The sequence below is a fragment of the Zonotrichia leucophrys genome, chromosome 2 (assembly GCF_028769735.1).
Source record: "Zonotrichia leucophrys gambelii isolate GWCS_2022_RI chromosome 2, RI_Zleu_2.0, whole genome shotgun sequence".
Taxonomy (NCBI): domain Eukaryota; kingdom Metazoa; phylum Chordata; class Aves; order Passeriformes; family Passerellidae; genus Zonotrichia; species Zonotrichia leucophrys.
The window spans coordinates 95898003-95912119 of record NC_088171.1 but is presented as its reverse complement, the minus strand read 5'-3'; the positions used below and the strand labels follow the sequence as shown (position 1 = coordinate 95912119).

Genomic DNA, 14117 nt, shown 5'->3' with positions numbered 1-14117 from the left:
TTCTTTTCTGGCCCTTAGACATTTGAGGGCTTGGAATTTTCATGCTGTAGAGACCAAAATGAAAAGGTTCCAGTCTGTCCCTCAAAACCTAAACTGCCTTCATCATCTTTCTTTTCAGGCTAATATACCATAAAGAATGTATGGGCAGGTTATTCTTTATTAAAAATAATTCAGTGACATCACACTCTCAGTCTTCATCTGAGAGATCAAGTGAATACTGAAAAAAGAGAATTTTAAATTTAAATTGGTAATTGCAGTAATTGTCTTCTTCAATACCATATTCACATGACATTTACAATTGCCAACTTCACTTGGTAGCTTGCATGAGTTGAAAACAATACAGAAATTCAGCTTCAAAGTTTATTAGTGATAACCAGTTAATAAGGATATGGAAGAAAGCAAAAATTAAGATATTTAATTTTGAGAATTTCAATAGCTAGAGAAATAACAGGAGAGGCCCACTGCAGGCACAAAAATTTGCAGATTTTATACACAGTGAAACTGTTGAAGCACCCCAGTGTGTGGTTATCAAAGTAAAGAGGTGGTGGTTTATCCACTGTAGTTCTATTCTGAATAAAGCAAATTTCAAGGCTGAACAGTAAACATCTGCAGACCACCTTAGAAACACACCTGTGTTTCTCAGACTAGACCTAGTTTGTTCCTAAACCTTATTTTTACATGTGACAATGTCGTATCTGTATTTGCTGTTCTTATAATTAATTTTCCAAATTTTTTCCAAAAAAAATTTGGAATATTTTCTCTCAAAAATTCTCTCAGAAATAAGATATGCCAGAAGTACTGAAACTGAGCCATCAAAATAGTGAATAGCAAATGTATTGACTCTGTGTGAAGAGGGTGTTTAGGTGTCTGTGTGTCTTTGTGTCTGCGTGGCAGATTTTCACATCTCAGTTTAGGAACAGTGTTTTGCCCATGTGTAGATAAGTATGGCAATTGAGACTTACTTTCAAGTTCTCAGAACACATGATTTCCTATGCACTGTTTGTACTTTCAAATATATAAGCTCTGAGCAATGAAACTGATTTCCTAGGACAAATTAATTTGAGAATCTCATCTGTGAATCAAAATAATTTTTCAGTTTCAGGGTATAAATTGTCAGATTAAGAGGTCTTGATATGCTTTTTCTTCTAACATGCACTGCTCCTATACAAAATCAAAATTCTCTCTCTCTGGTATTTATAAAAAATGCCACAACACATTAATGGATTGTTTTATACCCTTACTTCAACCATTACATGATGTGTAAAAAAATCAAAACCACTTTTCAACAACAATGCTTCATTCAATATCCCTGCATGTAATAGCTGCTTAAGTAACTAATTTTCATATCAGAATCCATTTGCTCTCTTTTTGTACATTAGAGGAGTTATTTTCCTGTGTGCTTGTGACTTTCAGTAGCAAATAAACCTTAACCAATGAGACAAACCTACATAAATATTCACTTCCCTATAATTTTCAGTTCATTTTCTATGCCATCTTGTCCATCAGCATGGTTTTTTAATGCTCAACCATTTCACCTCTCTTTTGAGCTAATGCATACACATTATTTTGAAAAGAGAAACTAGCAATAAGGTATTCCAGATATATTTGAAACAGTGATAATTTCATAGATAAATTCAAAGCTGACTTCACTTCAAAGATTCTTAAGAATGCAGGTCTTAGGTGGTCTGTAGATAATACAAATTTCTAGATATAACACATAAATTTTCTGCAGAGCACTGTCTGAACCTGGATAATATGCAATTTGCCACACCACACTGACATGCTTGAATGAATTCTTGCATTTCATGTTTCTGTGTGCTTTTAAAAACCTCAAAACCAAACCAGATGTAAAGGAAAAAAGGGGATTTGTCTTAAGAAGACAACTGAAAAGGAAGTTTTGTGACAGCCCTGTAATTTGGTCACTTTGAATTTATGCTCTGTAAAACATATGCAGATTCTTTTTCAAGCTGTAGATGAAACTCATCATCCATAAAGTCTTTATTTTATAACATCACTCACTCAGAGAACAGATCCTCCAAATCCCCATTCATATTTTCTCATGACTTTTCTTGCTTGCCAAAGCTGTTGAGAGGTTTATAGTTTACGCCCTTCACAGTTTGTTAGCTTATTTTTACTGAATTAAAATATATTAACATAAATGACAGAAATAATTTACAGAGCTTAAAGGAAAACAATTCCAAAATATTTTGGCAGTATTATCATACAATTTTTTCAAGAATATAAAGATGCATATTATAAACATTCTTGTGAATGTTAGGAAAACAGATTAATTACAGAGGGAAATCTATAAATAGTTTTAATCAGTGTTATTGCTGAAATCTAAGAACTAGCAACAAGAAAATAATATAATGAATGGAAGAGATTATATAAAAGAAGAATCTTAACATTTATTTAAAAATTAGCCAATATAATAGCAAATTTCAAAAACCAGTGGCCCAAAGTCAACCTCAAAACTGTATCTATAATTCACATATAGAGATTTACAGTATAATTGCATTATCATCTACAGTCATATCAATCAGACTTATAGAATATAAGTGGAAAATGGAAAATATAATGGTGAATCTTACCAGTGTTCAAATAGAATTTTTGTCCTATACAGCATTTCAAGCTGCAAAAATGGGGTCAAATAGGATCACATCAATCAGGGGAGATACAAACCATGACAAGAGTCACCTAGTAAGGCATTGAACTTCTTATAAGAAAACAAATTATAGCGTGAAATAATGATCCCAATTACAATACATGCTTTGATTATAATGTTTCCCCAAAATGTGTGTAAACCAGCAAGATCAATGCATTTAACTTCTAATGGGAAAAGAAATTTAGATTAAATATAAAAGCAAGAGTTCTTGAGGAGTTTCACTGTATCATTATATCTCCCAAAGAGATTTTTCAAGCAGGTCCATTTCCACTTAAGTTCTCTTTCAGTCAACCAAGAAACTCTGTCCTTATGGAATTACTGTGAAAGATTTAATTGCCTCAGAAGCACCAACAATCTGCCCCATATTATTTGATATTATTTGATTAAAAAAAAGAAAAAATAAAAAATAAAGCATTACAAATAACTCTTTCAAAGGTGCCATATAAAAAATTTTTCTTCCTCTCTATGCATGTCATTATGCCATGGAAATGAGGAACAAAGTGGTCTGTTAAAAAATGTTACTTTTTGACAGAACTTTCTACAAGTACAAGGCAGCAATTACTTCAGAGTGTTGGCAAGAAATGGAAAATATTAGTACCTTCACACAGGAGGAAAAGGAGAAGAATGTAACAAGGGTGTCCAGATTTAAGAACATCTTTCAAAAATCTTTCAAAGTCTTTCTTCTTCCCTTTGTAAATCACTTGCTTCAAAGTTTTGAAAATTACAATTGGCAATGTCTAAGTTCTCTCTACTGCTACAAAAAGGATTTCTGGAAGTCCAAAGGCTGTATCAATCACTTCACTGTTCAACCTCTGGATTTTGGTTGGTGCTGATTGAAGTGTTTTAAGGTTCTCAGTTTGTGTCATGAGGATGGAGTAGAAAGCAAAATTATGTGCTCAAATATATAAAGTATTTTTTAGTTACCATATTTGTTTCTTTCATAACCAGATATAGAGATAGAGGTAATTTTGGGACACAATTAATCAGATCAATATTAAACAACTGCAGACACATGACAAGTTTTCTGCTACAAAAGTGTTATCTTTAGAGGCATCTTAGACAGAGACACTCCTGCAGATGCCCAAGTCAGATGTCATGTAACTAATCAAGACTATGAAGCCAAAAGCCCTGAAGCCATTGCTTTGCCTGTATTATCAGGAATTCAGGATTTCAGACATTTACATGACTTAATTAGCACTTTTTATTTGGAAAGTACACAGGTTCAAGAGTTAGGAGAGTTTTGGGGTTTTTTTTAAGAAACCCACAACAACCAGTACTAAACAAGAACTTTGCAAATCCCTTCTATTTTTTTATTTTTAAATATATCCTTTATTTGCCTTCAATGTTGTACCATATTGTTGTTCTTTAGAGACACTTGAAAATCATCACTCTTCATAGACTAATTGATGATTTTGTGTTAGTACTATCATTGCAGGTTTGGTCACAGAAAGTAAAGTCTCTGTTGACATTATTGCTTTTACTTCTGAACATCAAGAATTCACATACTAGACTTCTGAGAGTTTTAAACCGAAATAATCCCTTTTCCCTAGAAACTAAGAAATATTCAGAAATGTATCAGCTTTGTTTCTCGTAATTTAACAATTTATTTTAGGAACATAAATCCATACTTCCTAGACCAGATATTCTGAATGTGACCAGCAATGCTTCGACTTTTAAGGGTTTTCTTTGCTTTTAAGCTACACTGGGTGCTCCCCATGAGCAGTGAGCCACACACACAGCCATAGTCATGGGGAAGGCATGGCTATTATTGTCTTCAATATCTTCTAAGATCTCAGGAAAGGATGCCACTTGCTTATAGCAGATTTTGCTGGGAGTTTATTCATTTTAGGTAGTAAAGGCCTGATCCAAACCCCGATGAAGTCAATGGAAAAAGTCTCCCATTGACTACAATGGGCTCTGGATCATGCCCTAAGTCCATTCTCTTCATTAATCCAGGATTAATAACAGGATGTTTTTCCAGTAGCTTGGAGTGCCTAAGATCCCGGAAATTTCAGCTGAACAAGTTCACTGTAGGTTGTCATTCCATTTGGAATTTGAAATATGAAGTCTTGATCTTCTTCAGTGAGAAGAAACCTTTAAATTTTCAGTTCCTGGTTATAGTCAATCCAACCAGTTCAGTGAAAATCCTTGGGCATCCTAATGAGAAAACAGGAAGAGCAAATGGAGCCAAAGAAATTTATGTTTTTCAGGGCACACTTCAGAAATACAGTGTAGACTCTTGTTTGACCAATAAATGTTGATGCTTTTGGAGAGATTAGTGTGAGGCCTGATTACAAAGAGCAAATTAAAAAATTATAACATACTTAAATATATAATGTTTTTGCTGTACTTTTTAAAATTAACAGATAAGGAGAGACATGACATTTTTCAAAGTGTTTTCTCAGTTTGCACAACAAAGCACCATCAGTTCATAAATAATGAAAAGTGATAAAAAGACATTACAAATAGCAATAGTACCACTAAGTTTTCTGAACTTGCAGATGTGAATTGTGAATGTTATACTGTTACAAACTTTGACAGACAGACAGTAACTGGATAGAATAAGAATAGTGTTATTAAATCAGATATAAAATATATCTGTAATAGGATTTATTTTATTAAAAATAAAAATCTGAAACACAGTTTATTATATTACTATTTAAAAATTGCATTTCTGATAAAGTGATGGATAGATCAGCCATTTCCAAAGATCTCTAGTGCTATTCACTATTCACATTTCATTAAATTGCCATTAGCACTATTTATTATTTTATGTTGATTATTCATACTAACAAAAATGGATCAAAAGTTGAAGCATATTTTTTACCCCAATTACTAATTGTTCTGCTAAACAGTAGCAGAGTTGCCATGTACTTTATAAGGATATTTATAAAGTTTTATTCTAGGACTTAAGAAATCAATGGAAGTTTGCCATAATTTCAATAGTATTTGCTATTAAAATATAAGTACATTTATTGACCTATAAATTCTTGCAAACATGTCACCATCCTCCTGCTAAGCCAGTAAAATGTTAAGGTTTTGTGCTTTCAGTTTTACTTCTTTTTTTAGTGACATTTTTTCAATACTCTTTGACCACTCACATTTAGTTTTAAACAATTTAAAAGCCTGCTGGCAACTCTTATACTTAATAATTTTAGAGATAAAGGAAGGAGATCTTAAATCTTCACATCAAAATACATCAGTTTTCCAGAGGAGTAGGTTTATTTTGCATATACATAAATAAAAACTTGCCCAGCCAAGGACTCTCCCAAAATAAAAAAACTCATGTTTGGATCCATGGTATGAATCATCACAAACTCATATATTTCTCTCCAAAATATCTGAATATTATAATAAAATGATGTCATTTTTTACCTCTCTTTCTTTGCCTAGATGAATTGAAAGTAAAAGTAATCTTATTATTTTGCTGTAAAATAAACATGAATTTTTTCAAATCTTGCTAGTTTTTGCCAAAGGAAAATTTGCTCATAATACAAGGTAACTTTAATGACATCTGAAACTCACATAGTCATTGACCAATATCAAGGAACACCTGAGTTGAGTCTAACATGTTCTTCTAAGTCCTTTTTCTCCTCTATCTAAAAATTCTGGCCAGATACACTACTTCAGCTTTGAATATAGTATTTAGTAGCACAGAAACTACCCCCAATTGCAACTCTGTTGAACAAATACAAGGACTCTTTTCAGTTTAACTCAGTGTCTTTTTTCCATCCCTTCATTCTTGTTGAAATTAATTTTATTCAATATTGCTTCATTCAAGCCAAAGTCTGAAAGAGAAAATGAAAGGATCCCACCACCTGGATCAGGTGAAAAAAAAAGAGAAAATTAGCACAGTTTAAATTCTGTTTTCTGGAGCTAATATAGACAAAATAATTTCCCCTCTACTTGTTTAAATAAAAGTCATTAATTTGTTTTCATGTGGTTTTCAATTTATCCAGTTATCACTTTCAGATGAAAGGTGTGGCTACAATCAGCAAGATCAATAGACATCAAAGCTCTCTAAGGAAGGTTTAGCAACTGCTTCCTTAACACATATATAGCTCGGCTACTAAAATTAGCCCGTGCCATTGCATTATAAATAATATCTTGATCTGTGGTTCCCATTTGATTTAACTAAATAAATATTACATTCCTGTCTTACAGTGACATTGGCAAGATTTCAAAACTTGGAAGCTGTCCAGGATGTACAATGCATAGAAAAGACTGTACATTGATTTTCAGACAAAAGAAAAAATATCAGTCAAGAGGAAATTTTTTACTGGCAAGATCTTCTCAGCAAAAGGCTGAATTGAGAAAAGTTCTTTCTTGCCCTTACTACATTTAGAGCAAGGAAGTTAGAGTGTGCAGGAAAACACTCAAGAACCCTCATCAGAGGGAAAAGTTAATGACATGGTAGCATCTAATATATTCTTTAAGCTAAAGTCAACAATTAGAAAAGGTTATTCAGACATCAAATAGGTTGGTTCCAGCAGTTTTAAGTCTTTTCAATATACATGAGGCAGGCATTTCAGATCAGTCTGTAATATTCCTTAGAGACCTAGATAAATCAATAAACAAGGCTGTAATGAATTTGCAAGACAGTTTTATCATTAGAAAACCTTGTAAGTAGCCAATAGTTTAATTCTTACAAGTAATGGGAATTGCCCTCATGCATCTATCACCCTACACTCTTTAATTTAGGTTTTAAAATAAAAAAAATAGACTTAATCACACCATTAAAAATAATGTTTTACTGACTTGGAACATCAATAGTTTGGGTGGAATTTTATTTTTTCCCCTTCTATCTCCCTGCTATATTATTAAACCCAAGTAAAAAATTAAATTTTCCTTAATTTCAGATGCTCAAGACCTTCAGTTACCATATTGCATATACCAATATGCTGTGTGAATGTGCACAGAAAAGTGATAACTAGCATATTTTTGGACTTGCACCTAAGGCCCAAACCATTAACTGTAGTGCAAAACCTTTGCTTAGAGCAACGTTAGGATTTTCAAATATTTGCCTGAATGGAGGGTAATGCATCTTTGTTCTAGTATTAGCCAGGCAGTGCTACTGGTACATGCTCTGCCACCCAACAAGTACATGGTCACCAGAACAAATCTGAAGGAAAATCAAGCCAGAGTCGCACAGAATCGTAAATATTGTCAGAGACTTCCAAGATCATCTAGACCAGCCATCAGCCTCACACCACCATAATCACCCCTAAACCCTATCCCCAAGTGAGAAACCTGGACTCCTCTTGAACACTTCCAGAGAGGATGACTCCACAATGTCGCTGGGCAACTTATTTCAATGATTAACCATCATTCTCAGTGATAAACATTTTTATAATATCTAATTGGAACTTTCCCTTGCACAAATTAAGGCCGTTTCTTCACATTCTTTTAACTGAAAAATGACAGAAGTGACTGACTCCCACAGAACCACAACCTCCTTTCAGGTAGCTTTAGAGAGCAATGGGGTCCCCCCTCAGCCTCTACATTCCCTTTCCCTTCTTCTCTCCACCGCTGAAATAGCTTCCTTGTTTGTGTAAGAATAGACCAACATTCAGGAATCTTTTAGAGGTGTCGCTTCGCCCACCTCTCCTGCTTCAAGCTCCTATCTGAATCTTCAGCCCCTGATATCACATTCCTTTTACCTGTATTGTCAGGGATAGCAACTAATAACAAAATATTGGATCAAAAGGCCTTATTTTCAGTTATCCCTGGTGTGAGCATTGATCTGATAGATTTAAAAAGAATGAATGGATAAATGTAATAAGGCTTCAGAAATTAATCCAACTATCAGTAATAATAATCTAGTTTTCACAATGAACATTTTGTTAAATATAATGGAGGTTTATTTTTTCTGGAGAGTCTGATGAACAATGATTCTTAATAATCAAATAAATTTTTCCCTTTTTTTCTTTTTTAAATTAAAATAGGAGAGAAAGCGTATGTTTGCTCTCATACTCCTTATTCATCATCTCATTTCCCAATTCATCCTCAAGCAAGCACATTTGGTAGATTAAACCTCCACTAGGAAAAAAAAATTGTTCCTGCTTTTTCTCTCTTTAGAAACCATCAAAACAAAAGCATATCCTGAAAAGTTTTAAAATAAAGTAGCCTCCCTTTACCTACACACAAAGGAACTCTTAATTAAAAGTTACAGAAGGACAGACGAAAAAGCAATAACACAATATCAAAGAACATGTGGATGAGAAGGAAATGTTCACCCAGAGATATTTAATATTTTAATTGGTTATCTGGAAGAAATAAGAAACTGCATGTTATGAGTCTGATTCTAACCTTATTAAATTCAGTGGCAAAAAGCCCAGTGAGTTCAATGGGGCCAAGATGAAGCTCTAATTGAATTAGAAACTGACTTCAGATAAAATATGTTACCTTCTTTCCTTCATCTTCCCATTTTAGCAAAAAGAAATAAGAAAGATTTATTGAAATTCATCACAGAGGCAGTCAATTGAGTTTGTTTTGACCTGGATCAAAAGAAATAAGTATTCATGAGGAGAGTAGTTTTGACTATAAATTAATTTAAATAACAATACTGGACACTGAGCTTTCCAGTAGAAATGGACTACTCGACTGAAGTGTTAAAAAGCTGTCCTGCACTAAAACCTGAGGTGTCTAAAAACCTTGGAGTCAGGGTAGGTCTATTTAAACACAAAAAATACGGAACTGTCCTCTAAAAACTAAATGAAAAGGCAAGATTAGTTGATAGGAAAAGACCACTACTGTGTTTATAATCCCCTCTGCCAATCAGCATTTGCTGTAAACTCCGATAAGGTGTAAGTTCACATAAGGAGGGGCTGACAAAGGAAAATTTCTCTCCCTTTTAGTGTTTGCAAGATTACTTGTCAGTTGTTACTGGTAAAGCAGCAGCAATAGTACAGTAGGAAAAGTCCTCAGTTTCCCTTTTTCAACAACCCCTCAGGGTCTTTTTCTTCCAAGTGCTGCTGGTTGCTACTACCCCTGTGACCTTGGTCATCTGTGAGAGTGACTGCATGGACAGGAGGGGTGGCTGCTGTGTAAGAAATGTGTTGTGAAGCATCTCTTCTTCTCTAGGGATTTTCTTACAGCCCTCAGAAGTAGGAGCTCCCAAATTCTATTGGAATAGCAGAATTTAAACATGGAAAGACAAAAGCAATATCAGAGACTGCCTTCAACTGTGAGGTTTCAGATACTGTTACCTGAAGCTGTGAATTCAGCTTAATGGAAAAAAATTATAAAACTAATTGCCTGAAGCACAACACTGTAGTTGTTCTTGCATAATTCTCTGTTAAATAACTCATGTGAGAATTATTCCTTTTCTATTTAAAGACAAACATTCATTACATTAATAGGGAAAATTAAAGGAGCAAAGAGGCGTCCCATTCCTTGGCCCACTGGTTGGAGACCATTTTCTTTCATGTGGCAGGCTAAGCTTAAAACCCCCCAGAGCAGTTTCAGAGTTTCATGAAAAAGAATGCAGATGAGCAATCACCTACTAATAAATTAGAAGAATGTCACCTCCAATAAATTAGAAGGATGTCAGACAGCCTTAACGTTCCTCTCATGTTTTTTGGGGTTTTTTTTGATGACAGTAAAAAAAGCATTTTATAGATGCAGGACTTTATTTACAGTACTTTGGTTTCTGATAGGCTGAAGAGTCTAAAAATCTCCTGAGGTTTTTCAGATGAGGCTGTTTCCTTCCTGAGTCTCCCTGCAGCGGCACAGACTTGGGGAAATGACAAGGACCCATCTTTCCTTTGGCTTCTGCTGTGCTTAAGCCAGAAAAGGTTCAACTCTCCAAGATTTCAACCAAGATTCAGCTTTGAGATATTAAATACTTTTAACTAGCATTAAAGGGATTTAAGACACAGAAATCAATAACAAAATAAGAGGGATTTAAGACACAGAAATCAATAACAAAATACAAATAAAGTTAGGGTGGAGTTTCCTTAGTCATGAGCTGGTTGAACAGATATTTCCTAAACATCATGATATTTTAGCTGCATCTTTTTTGACCCAGAATAAAACACTACCAGCACCTTCAGAAAGTGAACAGATAAGTCTTTTTAATGTATGTTCATCATCATATAAATTGAAATATGTTTTGTAATGCCAAGCATAAAATATTCTGAAAACAGATGAAAGGCTTCCTTTGCATTTCTCTGTCCAACTTCTTTGTATAATATCAGTCCAAATACTTGCAGCAGCATTATCTTGGGCACATTTGCAGTTTTCAGCAAGCTGATGACTGCTTATTGCTGTCTGGGGACATACAAACTCCTGTGCTCGTAATGGAATACCCATGTATCTGGGAGATGTGCATAATAAGTAATGGAAAGCATGCCACAATAGAAAATTGATTGCATATGTCAGCATAAGCACCACATTTTAACGAATTAGGCAGTATTAAACTCCACAATATGCATGACTTGGAGTGGGGAGAGATTCATGACTTTTGTTCAAACTTGAGCTTTCTGTAGATTTTTTAATCTGGAATGAATTTTCTGCTGAAACCAACAAAGTTGAAATGCTGCAATATTGTCATTTCATGTTCATTGCATTTATGAATTTTATGAAACTTCAATAGAGATCTTGGGGAAGGCTTGCATAAGCATCATCCTTGCATGTTATGATTGAAAGTCTGTATCAGCACAGAATTCTCCCCAAACAATACATTACCCAAGCAGTAGATGCAGAGATAAGCATTACTATTATCATAAAAGAAAAAATCTCTTTTATGCTTTTGTTCTCTCTTTCTCCTTCACATTTGCTATTACTGTAGAAATCAGCATATGAAAAAGGACAAAAGAAAGCTCCTCAGAGGTGACTCTGTACTGCCTTCTCTCTAAAAGGTCCTTTTCTAGGGTTTTTTTGTGGATTGCATCCTTGAATGCGACATTATAAAACTACATTGTATTTTGCCCCATTTTTGAAACAATGTTCTATGATTACAATACTGACTAGATGCCATAGCTATGCAATGTTTGTCTAAGCTCAACAGGAGTTCCATATTGTAGTTCCTGTGATCTATATATGATCTAGATATGATTTATAAAGTAAGTGAAGTAGTGGAAATTGTCAGAACTGTCTTTCTAACACCTTTAAACAGCATTTAGGAATGAAGAGAGTCCATAAATCTTAGAAGTAGATGAAGACAACTTAACTAAAGTGCTAGCAGACAATGCCCGATTCAGGTCTAAAAACACTCTCCATAAAATCATTAGAAGATTTGCAAATTATCCAAAAGGAACAGAATTGGTTCCACCCCATATTATGTTGTGCAGAGGTGGGCATATGTGGCCCGAAGTTTAGAGTCCGACTAGCTGAGGGCGAAAGGCCGACGCCCCTCTGCAATTCCTGGCCAGCACCCTTCGGCGTCTGATGGCCTCGGGCTGTGCTGGCTGCGGACTGGCTTACACCGCTGGTATTGGAGAGGAACGGAGCTGACCATTTCCCGGGGGTTAAACATCGGTTTATTGAAGGTGTTGCGGGATCCAAACGCGGGGAAACCAACCGGGAAAAAAGTTTTTTCATAGGGGGTGAAAACAGGATTATAAAGGAGGGGGGTGGGTACAGGCGGAACCAATCGGGAAAGGTGAGGGGATGAACTTCACAGAACTGACACTCCATGGAGACCAATAATCAAAAGGTAAAGGAGGTGTCCTGGGACTCCAGCTAACCACCATCTCCAGAGAGGAGAAGGTTCTCGAAACCTGGGAGGAGAAAGGGAGTGATTGACTGGACCCAGGGAGGAAACAACTTTCACTTATAAGGGAAACCAGGGGAGGAGCAATTACATATCGGCAACTATGAATAGCGGTTACTATAGCAACTTAGCTGACAGGCTAGCACTGGCGGGAAAAACTGGGGGAACGAAACCATTTTACACATAATAGGGGAGAACCATACATAAATTGGGGGAATAACACAAGAAACTTAACAACACACTACAACAATGTTGTACATTAATTTTAAGCACAAGTGTACAATTATTTATTTACTTACCACTGCTGGGGTTTTGCTTTTTATTTTTCCTTTATCATCCTCTTTGACTTCCACTTTCTCCACAATAGGCTTTGAAATTGAAGACAAGGACTGTTTTCACATAGCAAAAATACAGCCTGGTGAACTGAAATGTTAGGGGGGTTTTCCACCTAGCAGTAGAAGGCCCCACATGGCTCTAGTACTCAGATTGTTCTTCTCATTGAGAAAATGGATTGGTTATCTTCTGATGAAAAGTTTTTCTCCTTTCTTCTGACATCACTGGTATTCAGCACTGACAGAAAACAGCTTCAAACTGGATAGCAGATCCTGAGAGGCTGGAGAGCTTTGAAATGTTAATAAATGTCAAGTGGTGAGGTAAAACAACAAAATTTAAATCTTCAGAACTTCATTCTCTAGCTAAATGTCATTTGAGCCATGGCGTAAAATAAGAAACATTTGATAGGTGTTTATCAGTGAACAGGTTTCAAGAATACTAAAGAAAATCCAGAGAGAGTGATAGAATGTATTTCAAATTAAATTAGCTACCCTCTAATTTCTACTTTAATTTGGTAAAATGCAATACATCTATGTTAAATGTTAACTGAACCAAAGCTTTCATCACCCACTAACTTGTGTTATTACCATCATAGCTGGAGGTGGGTTGTGTAGTGCTAACAAAAACAACAAGAGTCGTCAGAAGGAGCCTTCTCAATTATCATCAGCTCATTTTGTGCCACCAGCAGCAGAGGGTGCTGAGCCTCAGAGCCTGAATGACAAGATTCTGATTCAGGAACTCTAAGAGAGAAACTTCCCATTTACTTAATTGGCTATTATGCCCTTGGTATGTCACAGCTTTAAATCATAGGCCTCATAGTAAGGAAATCAAAGGGACTAAAATTTTGCAGTGTTTCAAGGTGTATTTACTAGGTTCAGAATCACACACCATACTTCCAAACATTTTCACTACCATGATCTATTTCTGTTCCTCCTAAAATATTGCATTTTTTACCTCCCATTTAAATGGATTGTTCACCACCATGCAAAGATTGTATAGAAAGGAGCTTGTAGAAAATCTGTTTGATTAATGCTGAGACAGAAGAAGCACTCATTTTCTCAAAGTTTCTAAATGTTCCCTTACTTTTTACTCCATATACTCCAAACAGATGTGTGTTTAAAACTTCATGCTATATAAAGTTTATGTCCCTGTTGAGATTTCCATAAAAGTTTATGCCTGTTGAGATTTCTCTTTTCACCAAATCCAGCTGAATAATAAAATCTTACAAAACTGAAATTGTGCAGAAGTTCGAGAGTAATTTCCTATTTTTATTTTTATGCATCTCTAACCTAATAATTTTCTAGCAGCACATTGTGATCCAGATAAACTCTAATGACATCTGATAGACATTTTATAAATCTGTATACTATATGCCAGCACAGGAATTTTTTCTTTTTGAGTCCC

The 14117-nt window shown here is 35.0% G+C and overlaps 1 long non-coding RNA gene across 1 annotated transcript; it reads right to left on the bottom strand.

The window, feature by feature from the left end:
• Nucleotides 1–1983: 1983 nt before the first annotated feature.
• LOC135444309 (uncharacterized) lies at nt 1984–13666 on the bottom strand. Its single transcript, XR_010439201.1, has 2 exons — nt 12680–13666; nt 1984–4822 (listed from the first exon to the last, which is right to left on the bottom strand). It is a non-coding gene; the product is annotated as an uncharacterized LOC135444309 (long non-coding RNA).
• Nucleotides 13667–14117: the final 451 nt, after the last annotated feature.